This window comes from Mytilus galloprovincialis, chromosome 8 (assembly GCF_965363235.1).
Source record: "Mytilus galloprovincialis chromosome 8, xbMytGall1.hap1.1, whole genome shotgun sequence".
NCBI classification, from domain to species: domain Eukaryota; kingdom Metazoa; phylum Mollusca; class Bivalvia; order Mytilida; family Mytilidae; genus Mytilus; species Mytilus galloprovincialis.
Window position 1 is genome coordinate 30,147,390 of NC_134845.1, and position 19,085 is coordinate 30,166,474.

Below are 19,085 nucleotides of genomic sequence, written 5' to 3' on the forward strand. Positions count from 1 at the left end.
GTAATAATTGAAACAACAGATCCTTCATATTATCTTATATTATTTTACCGCTCTATAATAGTATCCCAATACAGATACATATAAATGGGGTGGGGTGGGTGCATATATACGTTACTATCATTTTTAAATCACATTGATAGCGTTTGAAAAATTTTAATAAGAGAGAATTAGTTAAATAATGTATCTTAAAATATTTGAGATAATACTTTCAAATAAAATTATGGGTTAGAACCACAAATTCCTGACTTCTCAGTTACATGTCAGTTGTATTACTATCAATTTTTTTTTACTTTAAACTCATCAATTTTAAATTAGAAGAAGGCAAGGAAAGGAGAATTGTGAATTTAATGCAACAATAAAAAATAAAATAAAAAATGTTTAGCAAAGCAAACGACATGGTCCTGTGCTATTCGTTTGATGCATGGATGAAATATACAATCAACGACAGTGTAGTAACTTCAAACACGAAATTAGTCAAAGAATCTTTGATGGTACCTATTGAACTTCTTTGAAGTCAAATTTTCCCATGGTTGATACTACAGATCAAAGCCTTTTTTTACCCTTTTATGTTCAACATTCCCATGAAAAAAAGTATTGGTCACGTGACGGGGAATTGGCAGCATCCTTTTTCTGTAGACTTTTGTTCTGTTCGGTAAACCTTTCATTGCACAAGTTACTTTGCAGCACAATGGACGAAGTATCAGCACGAGGGTAGGTAAATTATTTCATTGATTCTTTTTGTCTTATGTAAAGGAGTTTTTAAAGAAATTCATTTTAACAATAAATAAAGGATAAAGCTCATCATAAATTACATGTAAGCATTTGGCAAAGAGTCGAAGTATGAATAAATGAACGAGAAATTGAAAGTAAAAGCAGCTTTACAGTATTTGTTGTCAATGCGAACAGATTTTAACCACAGCTATATGTGTTTTTTTTCAAAATATAAGTCATTCTTGAATATATTGATGTAATAACTGGTACACAGACAATTTGAATTGTGTTGTCATGTATGGGACAATAAAACGAATCAAATGATATATTCAGGGAGTACGTGGGTCATTATTTCCATCCTGTTTGAGAATTTGTAAACGGTCGAGTCCCCCACACCTTAACCACATATATGGGACAATAAACAAATCAAATGAGATATATGGGGATTCCCTGTGGTCACCCCACCCACTCCTGTTTTAGAACATGGAATTGGTCGAGATCCCAATCCTTAACTATATATATTTATGTATGAGAAAATAAAACAAATCAAATGAAATGTAGGGTGAGTCCCTTGGGTCACCCACCCATACCTGTTAGAGAACTCGGAAATGATCGAGATCCCAACCCCAAACCATATATATTCATCCTGCCACATTTTTTATGTATGTGCATGTCCCAAGGCAGCTGCCTGTAAATCAGTGGTTGTCGTTTGTTTATGTGTTACATATTTGTTTTTCGTTCATTTTTTTAAACCAGAAAACATAATGCCCCTCTACTATCGTAGGTAGGGGCATACAAAAATTAATAAATAACACTCATAATGCTTAGAATGGTTGTCCTCGTGCAACACAGTTAATAACACCATATAGGAAAAACAGAACTCATTTCGTCATAAGACACTGTCAAACATCCATACATACTATCCACACTCATCTGTGTCCACACTTGTTTTTTTTTACATAAATAAGGCCGTTAGTTTTCTCGTTTGAATTGTTTTACATTGTCTTATCGGGGCCTTTTATAGCTGACTATATGCGGTATGAGATTTGCTCATTGTTGAAGGCCGTACGGTGACCTATAATTTTTAATGTGTGTGTCATTTTGATCTTTTATGGATATTTGTCTCATTGGCAATCATACCACAACTTCTTTTTTATATCATGTATAACAAATATAATAAGGTTTATGGCGAGTCCGTGGAGGTCACCTCACCCTTCCTGTTTGAGAACTTGTAAACGGTCAAGATCCCCACTCCTAAACCGTATTTATTCCTGTTCGTCATTTCAAAAAGATTTGAATGTCATACAAGATCATTCTCCTATGCGTCGCATATGTATATCACTTTACTACTCTTAACCAATGTGTACTGGACTTTGTCCAATGTCAGGCTTCAACGTGAATGACGAATTGTTGGAGCTTTATTTGGGAGACTTCGTAACGGAATCCCGTTACAAATAGTATGTTTATTATAAAATTTTATTGGTGCATAAAATGAGACTAGGTTAATTGAATTTACTTTAATTATTTTAGGAATTATTTCTGGGCCTATCACAATTTTTAACCGGATTTTTGTGACAAAAATGTCGGTTATTGATTTGGGGATGTACGGCGGGCGGCCGGGCGGGCGACAACCAAATGTTGTCCGTGCATTTACTTATGAACCATTCAACCGAAGCTTTTCAAATTTTAATATGTTGTTACAGACAACAAAATGAAGGTCAAGTTCAATAATGACGATTTTGACTTTTACCGTTCAGGAGTTATGGTTCTTGAAAGATAGGAAAATGGCATTTTCAGTCGCGTCCTTGCATTTACGCACTAACTGTTCAACCAAAGCTTCCCAAATTTTAATATGTTGTTACTGATGACAAAATGGAAGTCAAGTTCAATAATGACGATTTTGACTTTTACCGTTCAGGAGTTATGGTTCTTGAAAGATTGAAAAATGGCATTTCCAGTCGTGTCCGTGCATTTACGAATGAACTGTTCAACCAAAGCTTCCTAAATTTTAATATGTTGTTACTGATGACAAAATGGAAGTCAAGTTCAATAATGACGATTTTGACTTTTACCGTTCAGGAGTTATGGTTCTTGAAAGATTGAAAAATGGCATTTCCAGTCGTGTCCGTGCATTTATGCATGAACTGTTCAACCAAAGCTTCTCCAATTTCAATATGTTGATACTGATGACAAAATTGAGGTCAAGTTCAATAATGACGATTTTGACTTTAACCGTTCAGAAGTTATGGTTCTTGAAAGATTGAAAAATGGCTTTTTTAAGTCGTGTCCGTGCATTTACTCGTGAACCATTCAACTTAAGCTTTTCAAACTTTAATATGTTGATACTGATGACACAATGGAGGTCAAATTTGATATTGACGATTTTTACTTTCACCTTTCATCAGTTATGGTTCTTGTAATATTGGCAGGACACAAATAAATGTTAATAACTCCGGTTTGCTGTCGTTGTGACAGCCTCTTGTTATTTATGGATCATTGTTAATTAATTTGCCATTAAATAAACATAAATTTACAATAAACGAATGTCTAATGTTTGAAATAAATTGAAGCAACACTGCCACAGTTTCCATAATTACGTTTGCCTTGCTTTTTGGTTAACTGCCTACATCGCTTATAGTGCTTTGATTACTTTCTTTGGATACTCACACCGATAGTAGAAAGGTTAATTTTGTATAATTTCGTATTTGATTTTGAAATTTAAAAATCAAATGAGGCGTCATTTTGCATTTGCGCCGATTTTTTCTTTCATTTGCGCCGATATTTTCTTTCATTTGCGCCGATTGTTTTACAGGTAAATTACAGGTGAATAATTCAGTTCAGTTCAGTTCAGTTTCTTGTATATTCCTCCATTAAATGTGGAGCACTACCCAAAGGGTATAGTTTGAGCAACTATTTACACCTTAAAACATAGGGAAACAATTAATTATATTATATACAGATGACTGAATTTGGTTATAATGATCACTAAATAATAGATATCATAATTAATTCATAGGATTGTCATCATAAAGTTTTGTGTTTTTTTTGTGTTTTTTTTTTAATATATAATAATTTATATGTGCTAGGGTGTAGGAAAATGCCGATTAAAAAAAAAACTGCATATACATGTATTTACAGGAATTAAAATGGTCAAAAGTTTTAAATTACTTATAATCATTAGCTGAGAGTGCTATACATATAATAATTACATTAGATGTATGTTTCATTGTAATACGTTATTCTAATTGGCTAACAGTACATCACATGTTATTCCGTAAACAATTGCATGAGACAATAACATTTATCATGCATGATGACACAAGGTCCCACAATAAAGTGCACAGGTGAATTAAATAAAACTGGATAACAATCGTGTTTTCATGATCCTAGCTAAAAAATCTAATTAAAAGTATTGAATGCTTCTTTTTGTTACTTTATAGTGTTGTAAAAGCGTTGACCGTGCGTACATTTTAAGAATGAAGCGCGGAAGCGCTTCATACAAAATGTACTTCGGTCAACGCTTTTACACCCCAATAAATTTACAAAAAGAAGCATTCAATTCTTTAAAAGATATAAGAAGATGTGATATGAGTGCCAATGAGAGAACTCTCCATCCAAGTCATGTTATTTTTCATTTTACATTATAGACCTCTTCCATTAGCCACTTGTACAAATTTATGAATTGTCAATCATAACATGTATATAACTGTTGTCCCCTGCTCACAGTGGGGAGGTGGAAGAAGGCCTACAAGATACATCTCCAGACATTTTCCCTGAATGTAACCGTAGTTCTTCACCCTCTGTCTTTCGGACATCTGCCACATATTTATGCTCGATCTGTGTTTTGACAATAAAATCCGTGGTGACTCTGGCTTTACACAGTTTTATAGTACATTAGTAAGATATGTTGTTATATTTCAAGACACTTATCTTCCGATATGTATGGCCCTTGATGATTAAAGAATTGTCTCCGCGGCTAGTTTCAGTGTGCAATATGTCTATCATGTTACAATGAAGTTGCAGAAACATATGAATCAAAATTATCTTAAAAACATAAATGAAAAACATTTAGAACCAAATTTTACCACTGGTATAGTACATGTACAAGTATTAACTTACCTGTAAATCTAATTAGGAGCAAATAAAAAAAATCGGCGCAAATGAAAAAATTAAATCGGCGCAATGAAAGAACGAAAATGTTCAAAATCGGCGCAAATGTCATACGCCCAAATGAGGATGAGAGTCGAGAACTGACATTTGATCTCGAGTGTTCGAATTGATATATCAATCAATCTACCTTTTCTCTTATCATAAAAACATGTTCTTTAGTAGAATAAACAATGCAAAATTTAAAGACAATAATGAATTCAGCGTTGAAAAAACGATTTGATATGTCTACATCGCTCAATATATAACGTCGACTGCTCGTGCCACGCAAGGTCAAGTAATCGACATTTTTAAGCTAGTGTCCGAGATAGCAAGTCGAACACTTCCGATATTTAGTTAGTAACTTGATTGTTTTTATAATTAAGTCGAACGCTACAGGTATTATGTTGGGCGCCCAAGATATTGTAATTGAGGCTCGAGATATAATGTCTAGCGCTTCAGATGATATCAGTGATATTGTTGACTTTTTTCAAAACTCAAATGATGAAATCATAATCTTTCAGTCAGTTTAATTGAAGTCTGGAGCTGGCATGTCAGTTAACTGCTAGTAGTCTGTTGTTATTTATGTATTATTGTCATTTTGTTTATTTTCTTTGGTTACATCTTCTGACATCAGACTCGGACTTCTCTTGAACTGAATTTTAATGTGCGCATTGTTATGCGTTTACTTTTCTACATTGGTTAGAGGTATAGGGGGAGGGTTGAGATCTCACAAACATGTTTAACCCCGCCGCATTTTTGCGCCTGTCCCAAGTCAGGAGCCTCTGGCATTTGTTAGTCTTGTATTATTTTAATTTTAGTTTCTTGTGTACAATTTGGAAATTAGTATGGCGTTCATTATCACTCAACTAGTATAAATTTGTTTAGGGGCCAGCTGAAGTACGCCTCCGGGTGCGGGAATTTCTCGCTACATTGAAGACCTGTTGGTGACCTTCTGCTGTTGTTTTTTTTTTATTTAGTCGGGTTGTTGTCTCTTTGACACATTCCCCATTTCCATTCTCAATTTTACGTATGGTTTGGGTTATAGGTTGAGATCTAGACATTATAAGCATAGTGCTCATTAGTTTAGCCTTGGTATAAAACACATAGTGCTCAGGACGATGAGCCGAGGATGAAGAATCCAAACCCTCCCCTAACCTGGGACAGTCGTAACTGTACAACATAAGAACGAACTATAACAGTCAGTTGGAAAAGGCTTAACTCATCAGAAGGATACAAAAAGATAAAGATATAAACAAAAACAGAGTGACCGTGTCTGGGCACTTATACATCGCAACAACAAAAAGACCATAGGTACAGATCTGATAGTACTCGCAGTTGCTGACAGCTAATTCAAAGCCAATAACAAATAATAAAAAATAATGCACTTAATACTATCAATCATTGCACATCTAACATCCAATGCATTCAGTGTAAAGACGTCATAAACATGACCTTATGTAATGCAAAGATACAGGTATCGACATAATGTAATTCCATGATTGTGCATTATGCATATGTTCCAGACCGTATGAATATTTGGACCGTATGCGTACTTTTTCAAAATACGCATACGGTCGGACCGTACGCGTATGGTCTGACTAAGGTCTGACTATATATATATATAGAAGCTGGTCAAGTTTATTAGATACAGATGTATAGAATAGATCAACATAACTCATATATCAAATAAATAAAATAAGTTCAATAGTTATTGAAATATAAAATTAATATATTAACTATTTAAAACAATCACGCTCATTTGATCTGTAAATCTCCGGTATTTAGCATGTCAGTAATTCAGTAATTGCAGCCCAGTACGCTCATTAAAAATACTGCTCAGACCGTACGCGTACTACGATCAAAATACTCATATGGTCTGGAACATATATAACAATTGTATTTAGTTTGCTTTCAATTTACTGATTACAAACTCAATATTGATAACAATAAAAACAATATTCAATGATGTAAATACAGTGTTGAATTTCTTAAAACCTCGGTCACACCTTACCGGATAGCTCGAACGGACGCCTAACGGATAACTTTTATTCAATCCGTTCATGTCCGTTAGACGTCCGTTCTTATCCGTTAGACGTCCGTCCATATCCGTTGCATGTCCGTTAAGGTGGTTTGGGTGTCTTCCTCCATCTTGGATTGTAAAAAACAGTGAACCAAAGGTCCATATTTTCTATCAAGTTAGCAAAATTTGATGCAGGAATGCAGAAATTTAATATGAATTTTCATTTAAAAAAAACAATTTATAAGAATATAACTTATAAATATTGATAATTTTGCAAAAATTGATTATTTTTTTTTGTTTTAAAAAAAAATTTAAATTGCCATTTTAAGGGGAGGTAACTCTAAAATAGTTCATTTTCTGAAGGATTCTTCATGGAATTTTCCTATTATGTATTTTAGTCGGAAAAAACTCACGGTGACCCTATCTTTTCTTTCGAAATTCTCAAAGCATTGTCTGGAAGTAATCTTTTCCTTAAGTATTGAACAATTCTATCATTTTGTTTAGTTTCTATCCACAAATTGGTGTTTTTTCCTGTATAATCCTTACAAAATGTGTCATTTTGTCGCGTCCTGTAGTGTGAGAAAATGCACGGTGACCTATCATTTTTATAATATATTTCAACATATATCAATAGATACTACGTTTTGGCAAAGTATGAACAAATTCTATCATTTTTATTTTAGACTCTCATACCACCTTAAGCGTACGTTTTATCCGTCGACGTCCGTTCTGTGTGGTGAAAATTTTTGAGCATGTTCAAAACTTTGAACGGACGTCCAACGGATTAAATGTCCGTTGAACGTCCGTTAGGCGTCCGTTTTGTACGGAACTCCTCCGTTTCGTCTCTGTTTTGTATCCGTTACGTGTCCGTTATACATCTGTTGGAGGTCTGGAAGATAAATTCACCAACGGATGTATAACGGGCGTTAAACGGATAAAACGGATGTTGAACGGATGAGAAACGGACTTCTGCCGGACGTATAACGGATAAAACGGACGATGAACGGATCTGAAACGGATAAATGCCAATTGAAAATTTTGCGTTAGGAATGCAAATTATTGGTATGTCAGATTAAGCTTCATGAATTCTTATTATTCATAATCGATTTTAGAGTATAGGCACGTCTTCATAATAAAGCAGTTCTTATTCAAGCCAGACACTGTCGTTTGGCGGAATTTTGAAGAACACACCAAAACCAGATATACAGAAACATTTTTAATATTTATGCGATTTACATGTATTATTATTGTCGCCTTTGGTTTTTTCGTATATCTACTTCATCCCTTTTATCCGGTACGCTTCCGTTAGGTATCTGTTTTATGCTTTACTTGTCCGTTGGGTGTACGTTCGACATCCGTTCTGTCCGGTACGTGTCCGTTTTGTCCGGTACGTGTCCGTTTCTCGTACGTTGTTTATCCGGTCTGTGTCCGTTTTGCATCCGCTACACGTCGGTTTAATTCGGTCAGTACATCAACGGACTCCCAACGGATAACAATTTTGTCAACGGACAGCTTTTATTTTTATCCGTTAGTCGTCCGTTCGTGCTATCCGGTTAGGTGCGACCGAGTTAAGGATAGACAAGTTTTCAAGGATCATTTATAAATTTGCGGGTGCGGTAAATTACATCTCCGTGAAAATGAGGATTTGTATATCAATTTTGTTACATCGGTTGTCTGATTATTTGTCAATCGAGCGAACATTCATTTCAATTTTTATTTTTAGGTAAAAAAAAAAATAACAACCAAATAGTGCATACTGATTTCTAAAAAATGGACGACAAACAAAAACGACGAAGAAAAAGAAATAAGAATTTGTCCTCTCAGGAGTTTCAGATTCCGGAAAAAGTGAAAAAAACTCTTCCTCCTACAGTTAATGTTGAGTTGGAAGTCGAATATATAATGAAAAATATGTTCGGCGCAGAATTGGGGAACATATTGCTTCCTGAGCAAGTAATTGAGGAAGCAGAAAACACTAAAACAGAAGACGAAACTATAAACGAAGACAATGTATATAATTTACAACACAACATGTACAAATCACTTCAAGACTCAAGTGACGAGGAAGATAAAAGTTTTTTTAAGTATAACACACTGCATGAGACCACACACAATTCCCCCAGGAACAGTGAACATGAGAATGATTCACTCGACATAAAACTGACAAAACCAAAAAGACCGATAAACAAGCCAGATGATTTAGGAGAAAGAATTCAGAAGAAGGTTTATCATGAGGATGATGAGTTTGAAAGAGGGGGACCAGTGCTGCCACTAAACAGTGATTCTGAAGAATATAGTCCTGCAGTCTATGTTTTACAGGACATTAACAAAGACTTTTCAGAACAAACACCACGAGAGAAAGATAGAAATAATGCCCCCAGTAATACTGAACATGACAATGATTCACCCGACATGAATTTGACAAAATCAAAACGACCGATAAACAAGCCAAATGATTTAGGAGAAAGAATTCAGAAGAAGGTTTATCATGAGGATGATGAGTTTAAAAGAGGGGGATCAGTGCTGCCACTAAACAGTGATTCTGAAGAATATAGTAATGAGGATGATGAGTTTGAAAGAGGTGGACCAGTACTGCCACTAAACATGTACAAATCACTTCAAGACTCAAGTGATGAGGAAGATAAAAGTTTTTTTAAGTATAACACACTGCATGAGACCACACACAATTCCCCCAGGAACATTGAACATGAAAATGATTCACTCGACATAAAACTGACAAAACCAAAAAGACCGATAAACAAGCCAGATGATTTAGGAGAAAGAATTCAGAAGAAGGTTTATCATGAGGATGATGAGTTTAAAAAAGGTGGACCAGTACAGCCACTAAACAGTGATTCTGAAGAATATAGTCCTGCAGTCTATGTTTTACAGGACATTAACGAAGACTTTTCAGAACAAACAACACAAGAGAAAGATAGAAATAATGCCCCCAGTAATACTGAACATGACAATGATTCACTTGACATGAATTTGACCAAACCAAAAAGACCGATAAACAAGCCAGATGATTTAGGAGAAAGAATTCAGAAGAAGGTTTATCATGAGGATGATGAGTTTGAAAGAGGGGGACCAGTGCTGCCACTAAACAGTGATTCTGAAGAATATATTCCTGCAGTCTATGGTTTACAGGACAGTAACGAAGACTTTTCAGAACAAACAACACAAGAGAAAGATAGGAACACAGAAGCTAAGTACAGGAAAGATGATCACATACCAGCTTTTTCAGATAACAATGATCCGTCAGATTCCAGCGAGGAACATTGTGAAATAGAATGCCCTTCGAAATTTTCTATAAAAATTAGCAAGCAAACATGGGAGACAATAAAACCTAAAGAAAAACAGTATGCCCTCTCTGGAAAGTGGACCGATGTTTTGAGCAAAGAGTTTTATAAGATTAACTCATCTTGTGTTTTAGCTTTTAAATATAACCGGGTGAAAAAAATGGGATCAAGAAAGAAAACAACACCATATTTTAAGGGAAAGGCGTATTGTGGGCATGCAAAAGGCACAATGTATGAATTTACCATAAGAAAAAAACCTAAAGACAGCAAGGAATTTATCAAGATAAAAGTCCAAACCCACGGAAACTGTGTTCATAAAGAACAAGTGGTAAAAAAAAGAAAGTTAACTGGAAAACAAAGAACTGAAATAGGAAAACGGTTAGAAACAGAAGGTGCCAGTAATGTGCACTATACTCTTATGGCAGATATGCCAAATGAAGCTATTGAACATGGAAATTTTACAGAATGCCTAACTAAAAAAGTCCTTCAAGAAGTGCTGTATGAAATACGACAAAAGGAAAAATTTGCTAAAGAAGATATAGCCGACGTCTTGCTTACAAAAAATGCAATGTCTGATCTTGACGAGACAAGCAAAAAAATAAAAGGGTATATTCAATCTGTTGGAGCAGATCCATTTAGCATTATTTGCTACACAGAAGAACAAATACGATTGATGAAAAGTTTAAAAAAAAATGGAACTTTGGTAATATATTTAGATGCTACTGGGAAAGTTGTTAGAAAAATACAGAACCAAACAAAAAAACCATTCTATTATGCAGCTTGTGTTAAAAGCCCCGTTAAAGGAGAGCCGTCAATGCCTGTAGCAGAAATGGTGACAAATGACCATACATCTGTATCCATAGCGTCATTTGCCTTGAAGCTAAGGCATGCCACTTCTATTGTATTTGGTAGGCCTATTGTTCCAGATCGTGTGGAAAGCGATTTTTCGTGGCCAATAATTAATGCCTCGCTTGCTGCATTTTGTGGCCAAAATATCAAGCAGTACTTAAATTCAATGTGGGGTTTATTAAGACGAGAAAACACAAACGAAGAAAGGAGAGACACATGTATAATACATTTATGCTGCAGCCATATTATAAAAAAAATTCGAGATAAAATGTCTGATTTAACGAAGGACAAGCAGCTGGGCAAATTTATTCTTTACTGTTTTGCTTTGCTGCAAAACGCAACAAAATTGGAAAAGGCAAAATTAACATTTAAGCATATCAAGAATGTCCTGACAAGTCCTACACGGACAAAAAAAGTAGAAGGAGGAATTTCGTATCTGAATCTAAATATTGAGAGTTCAATTGAAAGTCAAGTTGAAAAGGATACAGAAGGAGAAGGGGGAGATTTTGTCATAGACTTTGACGAAGATGACCAACTGGTTTCATTATCAACCATAAGAAAGTCATCACCTTTTAGTGACTATTTTTTCAAGCAGGAAGGCGAAATTGAACTAGACGAAACAAATGAGCAGCCAAATCCGTATTATCTACCTCCAGCTCTACTTTACATAGAGACATACATGCCAATATTTCCTTTATGGAGTGGAGTTGTCGTCAGTATAACAGAAGGGATAACAAGGGACTCAAATTGCCATGTCGAAAACTGGTTCAAAATAATGAAGAAAGACACTTTACAAGGCAAAAAACGTCTTGCTCCTGGGAATTTTATAAGAAGAATTTATCAGGTGCTGAAAGGTCGAATCAAGGGATTTTCCAAAACCGTTGGCAGCGGTAAGATTAAAACTACGAAGAAGGCAGTTGGACATAATATTGAACTGCAGGAAGAAATATGGAAAAAACGAGAAGAAAGTAATATCCGGTCTTACTACATAAGTCCAAGTAAGGCACCGGAACCAAAAAAGGCAAAACAAGTGTGCAAAAGAAATAATGGTTTAAAGAATGTAAAGAACAACTGCTGGCTAAATTCTTCTCTACAAGCTCTCAAGATGTGTACCAAGATTTCCTCATGTAGTTATGGTAAGAACATGTATACATATGATAGATGTTATAAGATCCTTGATAAAATAACTTGAATTTGTTTGTCCACTCCCAAAAACACTGAAATTGTACAGAATTAGTAATATTGTTTGAAAATTGATATGTATTACCATAGAAAGCATGAGAAACTTTAAACAACTAAAAGTGTTCAGCAAAGAGCAAAGAAAGATCTACAAAACGTTGGCATGACTTAAACCATGAATTGACACCTTATGACATTAAGCGCGTTACTGCCAAGCTTAGCTAGATAATTGAATCAAGGGATTTGAAAACGTAATGGACAAATTAGAACTGGCCTGCTGTTGAAAAAATAGAATAATCGATAGAATAATTATTGTTTGGCTTTAATCTCAAAAAGGATGATGACAAATTTAAATTACAAGTATATTTATCAACTCGAGAAACATCTGCCATAGAATATGTTCCCCGTTTATATTTGATTATATACTACTAGTAATTTTGTTGGTCCCCGGTACCAGGTTTTGCGTGGAACGTACAACCAACTGTTAGACCTCTTACGGGAACAATTTATAAAATCGGCGTCGCTCGACTTTTAAATAAAGAGTAACCCTTGGAAATATTAAGTATTTGGAAAATGGCCTCGTCGGCGCTCTTACGTGTCCAATTCTTGCAAGAATGTTATGAAACTTATGTCATAGGTTAATATTTATATCAGTAATGACTCGGACCGGCTTACTTTATATGAATATGCTTTATCAAACTGTGGAGTATATAAACGTATTATGAAAATAATTTTTTTTTCAATTCGTTTATGCACCAGTTTGTCTTCATTTCGTATTTTTTTAAATACCAAATGCACCATATTTAAAAAAAAAATGCTAATTTCGTTTTATAATCGTCAGCTTCTGACTTTCTAAGAGAACCTAAATTATTTTAATGCTTTGTCATATGGGTGTGTTTTTCTGGATAATTTGATATGGAAACGTGATAGATTGGTACAGTTAAACGAAGACATTCTCAATTTTTATATGTATTTATATCGGTTCGAAGATCGGGGTAATGAACTCTGAAGTTGTGGTAAAATCAATAAGACAAAGACATACTATCATTTATGTTCATAATTTTTATATAGATTAGACCGTTGGTTTTCCCGTTTGAATGACTTTACACTAGGAATTTTGGGTCTCCGAAGTTTATAGCTTGTTGTTCGGTATGAGCCAAGGCTCCGTGTTGAAGGCCGTACATTGGCCTAAAATGGTTTATTTTTTTAAAATTGTTATTTGAATGGAGAGTTGTCTCATTGTCACTCACACTACATCTTTAGACATATATCTATATAATAATGCGTATTTCCAACAATAAATGCACATTTAAAATCATATTAAATGCTGACACCACTAGATTATATTGTAGATGATAGCAAGGATGTTCTAAGAAATGTGGTTTTGAAGAAGATAGCATTGCTGAATACTAAAACTATACAGCCTACAGTTTATTCTATCACTGATATACTGGTAATGTATAACATTATGACATTTAAGGGGGTAGGACTTGGTAACACTAAAATGTTCCTCTCGTTAATTTTTTCGTTTATTTACATCCTTGAAAATATAGGGATCCATTCATCATCTGCCACTGAAGTGTTAATGAAATTAAATGGTCGTGATCTTTCATTTTATGTTTTGGGTATATTCAATATGACCAATGTTGGTGTACTCTTAAAATCGGCCGAAAACACCAGTAGGCAAAAATCATTTTGTGTTCTGGCACATGTTGTCATTCGAAATAGACTATTAAAATGCACAGAAGAAATATATTTCTAAGTAAATCTGAAACATCGTGGTAATACAAATAGCCTAAATGTAAAAAAAAGAAGTTTTTAATTATTGATACACTGGCATTCTCAGAACGAAAAAAATAGAGTTCATAGACAACAGTAAAGTCCACCTGACTGTCTTTGCATTCTTTTAATGTGTTATAATCGACGGTGTTCTGTCCCAATAATAATTGTAATGAATTTTATAAGATAAAAACAGTAATATTCAGTATGGGACGAGTATCCTTTGGGTGAGATAACATATTTTTAAACACAACTATATATTGGTTTCTCTCCCAGGCAACAAAATGTCCCTGCCATCAATAGTCAATAGCAAGAAGCCTTCAGAATTTATTGTTTTGATTGACAGTCTGTCACTATCCAACTAAGTACTGTGTAGATTATTTATTAGCATAAGCTTGTACTGGGATTGTGGTAAAGTCCAATACCAAGGTGCTCCGATTAGGAGGAACAATAACTTCCCAATGCGCAAGACCGGAAACCCCACTTCGATGCTAGAGATAACCCAACAAGACGTGCTACGAAGTCAAGTGACCGATTCACTGACTATTCAGTGACTATAACAGATAGTTAAAGGTTTGTAGCCATGAGTATAAACGCCCATAACAGAAACACAACATTGGTATCAGATGTGAACGCTGTCGTGGCTATAAATTTAGTTTTTGTGTGTCTATTTTGACGCGGTCAAATTCATATTTGGCGGGATTCTGAAAATATATTTTCGTGATTTCGCACGTGGGTCTGTAATAAACCATTGCATACACACCTACATTTATTCCCCTGAATGAACATATAATTATTGTTTATTACTTATGCGTTTTGTAATTACAGGGAGCAGAAATTGTAACTTGTAAAAAGTAATAATATTGAAATAAAGTGTTCATTTCAATTTTGCGCAGTCACACTTGAATTTTTACAAGTCAATATTTGTTTTTTTTTATAGCATACACTAAGTTTAACTGACAGTACATCAGTACAAATCAATTTTCCAGTTGTTCAGATGATATCTTCAAGAATCATGGGAATAGTGCCTTTCATATTTAAAAAACCCAAACACAATCAGTTAGTACAAACTCTGTATCAATGACTCAGCACTTAAAAACCATTAACTTTATTTTTCAATCCATTTGTTCAAATTGAATTTCCCAAATTTCTTTCTAAATGATTCCACAAACTTTAGTAAACCAGTGATCTGGAAGGATTTTTTCTCAATGGGCCCAGGGCCCCCCGAAAATAAATTCAATGAGCCATTTAAAAAAATAATGGGCCATGTTGTCCAATGAGTGGGCCATTTGAATTGACTTAAGTAAAACAAAAATAAAAAAGTATATCAGCAAAGAGGTGGTGTTACTTACCTTTATGATTCTTACTAATATCATGGATAGTGTTCTTGTGATTTTATTAATTTCAATTTCAATGAATATACAATACTTCTTCCTAACCAGACAATATTTAAGATAACCTTTATTTACAATTTTAAAACTGGTACTGTTGTCTTGGTCTTGTTCATGTTCATTTTTTATTTTACATTTAATTTGGGTCTTCGTCAATACCATACTTATTCCAGACGTTCCGTATTAGAGGACGTTTCTGGCATTTCCTCTGCACTTCTTGTATTATTATAACTTCATCACGATGACAAGAATAACAGTAGAGAGTATTAATTAATTGAAAGAACAAAACAACAATTCGGTGAAGTCATGATTTCAAAGTGTCAAAACGAGCCAAAGACCAAAACATGACAAGGACAGTTTAGGGCCTTTTATGGAGACATAAACTATATTCATAAAAAGGCTTTGAGATTTTTCAATCGAAATAATAGTAAACTAAGCTAACTTAAAAGATTATATGATATGAGAAAAAATGTCGTCTGTACTAGCCAAATTTTACAAATTTAAAGTTGTTTATAAATAATTATATCATGAACGATGGTTAACTACATTTTTTTGGGTAATCAGTTAAACCGCATGGTTCTATTATTACCATAGGAAAACACCCGAGACGTCCCAAAAATATATAAGTGCTCCTATCATTGGAAGAATATTACACAGTTGTGTACACACACATGGTGGCACGGAACACGATCGGAAATCCATAGGACGATTTTTAAACGTTTCGAAATGAAGTGAAAAAATCGTGCGCCACATGGGCGCTTATATTTGTCACTCTATGCGCCATTTATCGTCGATATGCGCAATAAGCGCAGGGCACACGTCCTTCCCGATCACTGAGTAAACGAGTCTTTATCTGTTTAATAGTCATTATATATATATATATCTTTAATGAAATTAATGCTTTGTTGTGTAAAACATGTACAGTTAACTGGATCTGTTTGCTTAATATTTTCCCTGTCAAATGTAAACAACATAAATGCTTGATCACTGTTTAATTAACTGCTATGTTTTTAATAAAATGCAGCAGCACAAATGATTTTCAATACATGTGTAAAAGTTGTCTCCCATATATCAGGTCTATCCCCTTAAATGAATCCATATACAATTGTTTCTTAGATTCCATATAAACATGATAAATGTTTGTGTTATATTTATTTCATCAATTTAAAACGTTTTCTAATTTCTGTAATCATGGTACGTAATGGTAATTTATTTTCCTTAATTCATAACATCCTTTTCATGTGGGTCTCTGCTCTCATTGGGGCCCATCCGCAGTGGCGGATCCATAACTTTTCATATGTAGGGGCCCGCTCCGGTCATGCTTCAGTGATTTCCTATATAAGCAACCAATTATTTTGGGGGGGGGCCCCTAAATTCGCCTCTGCCCCGACTCCCCCTTTAACAATAGTTCATAATACACAGATAAGCGCTAAAATTATTCATGTGTCATTAAAATTAATAGAGAACACACAAAAAAAAAGATTTTTTTTGTGGAAAAAAGGAGGAGCCGGGCTAGAAAAACAATTATCCTGTCCCAAGTTACCTATGATTTTTGATACCTTTTCTGAAATTCTCAAGTCACTAAATGTTTTACAAAAAAAAGAAGATGTGGTATGAATGCCAATGAGACAGCTCTCCACAAGAGACCAACATGACACCGAAATTAACATTTAAAGGTCCCCTTGCTGGAAAAACAATTATCCTGTCTCAAATTACCTATGACTTTTTTCTGAAATTCTCAAGTCACTAAATGTTTTACAAAAAAAAGAAGATGTGGTATGAATGCCAATGAGACAGCTCTCCACAAGAGACCAACATGACACCGAAAATAACATTTAAAGGTCACCTTGCTAGAAAAACAATTATCCTGTCCCAGTAAGCAGGATCTGGGATCAGAAACCCCCAATGAGACCCCTTTCATGGACTATTGCAAAACAGAAGATGAGGTTATATTGTATGTTATCTACAAAATCATAGATCATTTTATATAAAATCACACCAGATGCTTCAACAATGTTCAAATATGTACTTACTACTATAGATTAACATAGAATGCACACAACAGTAAGATGTAACAAAATTAAATCTACATATTACAATGTACCAAGGATTTGTAATTACTGTTGAAAGATATTTGTTACACAATTAAATTGATATTTGTTCACGATTTTACTACTCTTTTGGTGGTGCTGTACCCTTTACGGTTCATCATAAGGAATTGAAAAATATGGCCGTGTTTACACCTAAAAAATTACTATGAGTACAGACAAACTGGTACATCTAGGAAAGTTTTAAGGCATGGCAGGAACTAGATATATAAAAGTTATATGAAGTCTACGTTTCAGAAAATTAAAAACTTACCTGCATTTTGATGTGCATTTTTTCCCAGTCTGCAAAAGATAGCAAAATAAACAAACACCCGAGTTTCATTTGATACGGTCCACTCAGCTACACAGTTTAAACCTGTTAAAACACCTATTGTTTACAGGTGACTATTGTCCATCTATTGTCCATTTAAATCAATACTACTCACAACATTGATTATATGAGGGGAGCTTCTCAATCGTTTTCACTACTTAGTTAATTTTTGCACCTTCTGCTGGAACGAAAAAAAATGGATAGAAAAATCTAGAAAAGTTATAATTTTCTGAAACATAAAATGCATTTAAAATTTATATATCTAGTTCCTGCCATCCCTTAAAACTGTTGCAGGTGTATAGGTTAGTCTGTACTCAGAGTAAAATTTGGAGTGTAAATACGGCCATTTTAGCCAAAAGGTTATGATGAACCTTAAGATTTGCATATAGTGGATTCTAATTATTTATTGTTTTGTAAAGATAAATATAAGTCAACAGAACACTTCCTACATCAACTACATGTATATCAGCAGTCTTTGTATGCTTCAAAATAATATAAATATCTACAAAAGAATAAATTATCGATTTTCAAGTAACATATTTTTTTGTTTTTTGTTTGTTTTCAGAAATCATTTACCTTGAATGTGGAACTGAAAGATCTGGCAAATGGAAGACAACACGATCCATCGATTTTTCTGGCCTATTTCCTCGAGACACTTAAAGAATTTGTTCCATGTGTTCTTAGATATGACCATCACTGTTTGAGATGCAACCGTGTAAGTGTAAATGATTCCTATACTTCATTTAGTATGCTATTTTTCTATAGACTGTCCAATCCTACAAACATGTCCATTTTATGATTTATTTAATTTCTTTATGACCAGAGTTCGCGAAAATGGTCGGTCCTGACCGCCAAAATGAGGCTCAGACCAGTATTTTGAAACCTAGTGCCGGTCCTGATGACCGATGTAAAAACGGCCGTTGTAGTTCCCTTTTTATCGGTAATTAGTTGTATCGCAACTAATTCCAATACGTGTTTACATCGGTCTTCAGATGTACCTGCAGGTTATTTCCGGTACTGGATTCCTGTTATTATAGACAAGCTGCCGATCTACACGTGGCCTGCTAAATTTGTTCTTGGCAAACAATCGGCGATTGAAATCTTAGATGGAGATAACAAATACTGAGAAAATGATTCAGTTGATGAAATTGATAGTTAAGATGACTATAAGAACAATCAGAAGAACAGAACGTGTCCTTCATTTTTAATTTGTCCGTGGCTGTGAAAAATAAAACTAAAAATAACAATAAAGATATTTTTGGATAAAATATGTTATTATTTTATATTAGG

At 34.3% G+C, this 19,085-nt stretch overlaps 2 protein-coding genes across 2 annotated transcripts in view; one reads left to right on the forward strand and one right to left on the reverse strand.

Annotated features, from left to right (window-relative positions):
* LOC143085522 (uncharacterized) overlaps positions 1-19,085 on the reverse strand; it is a 169,973-nt gene that overhangs the window by 91,921 nt on the left and 58,967 nt on the right. The gene's annotated exons all lie outside the window — the stretch shown is intronic.
* Positions 14,478-19,085, forward strand: part of LOC143085521 (sentrin-specific protease 1-like) — a 32,285-nt gene continuing 27,677 nt past the window's right edge. The window contains exons 1-2 of the mRNA XM_076261906.1: positions 14,478-14,559; positions 18,361-18,510. The gene's annotated coding sequence lies outside the window, so the exon portion shown is untranslated. The remainder of the gene's footprint in view (positions 14,560-18,360; positions 18,511-19,085) is intronic.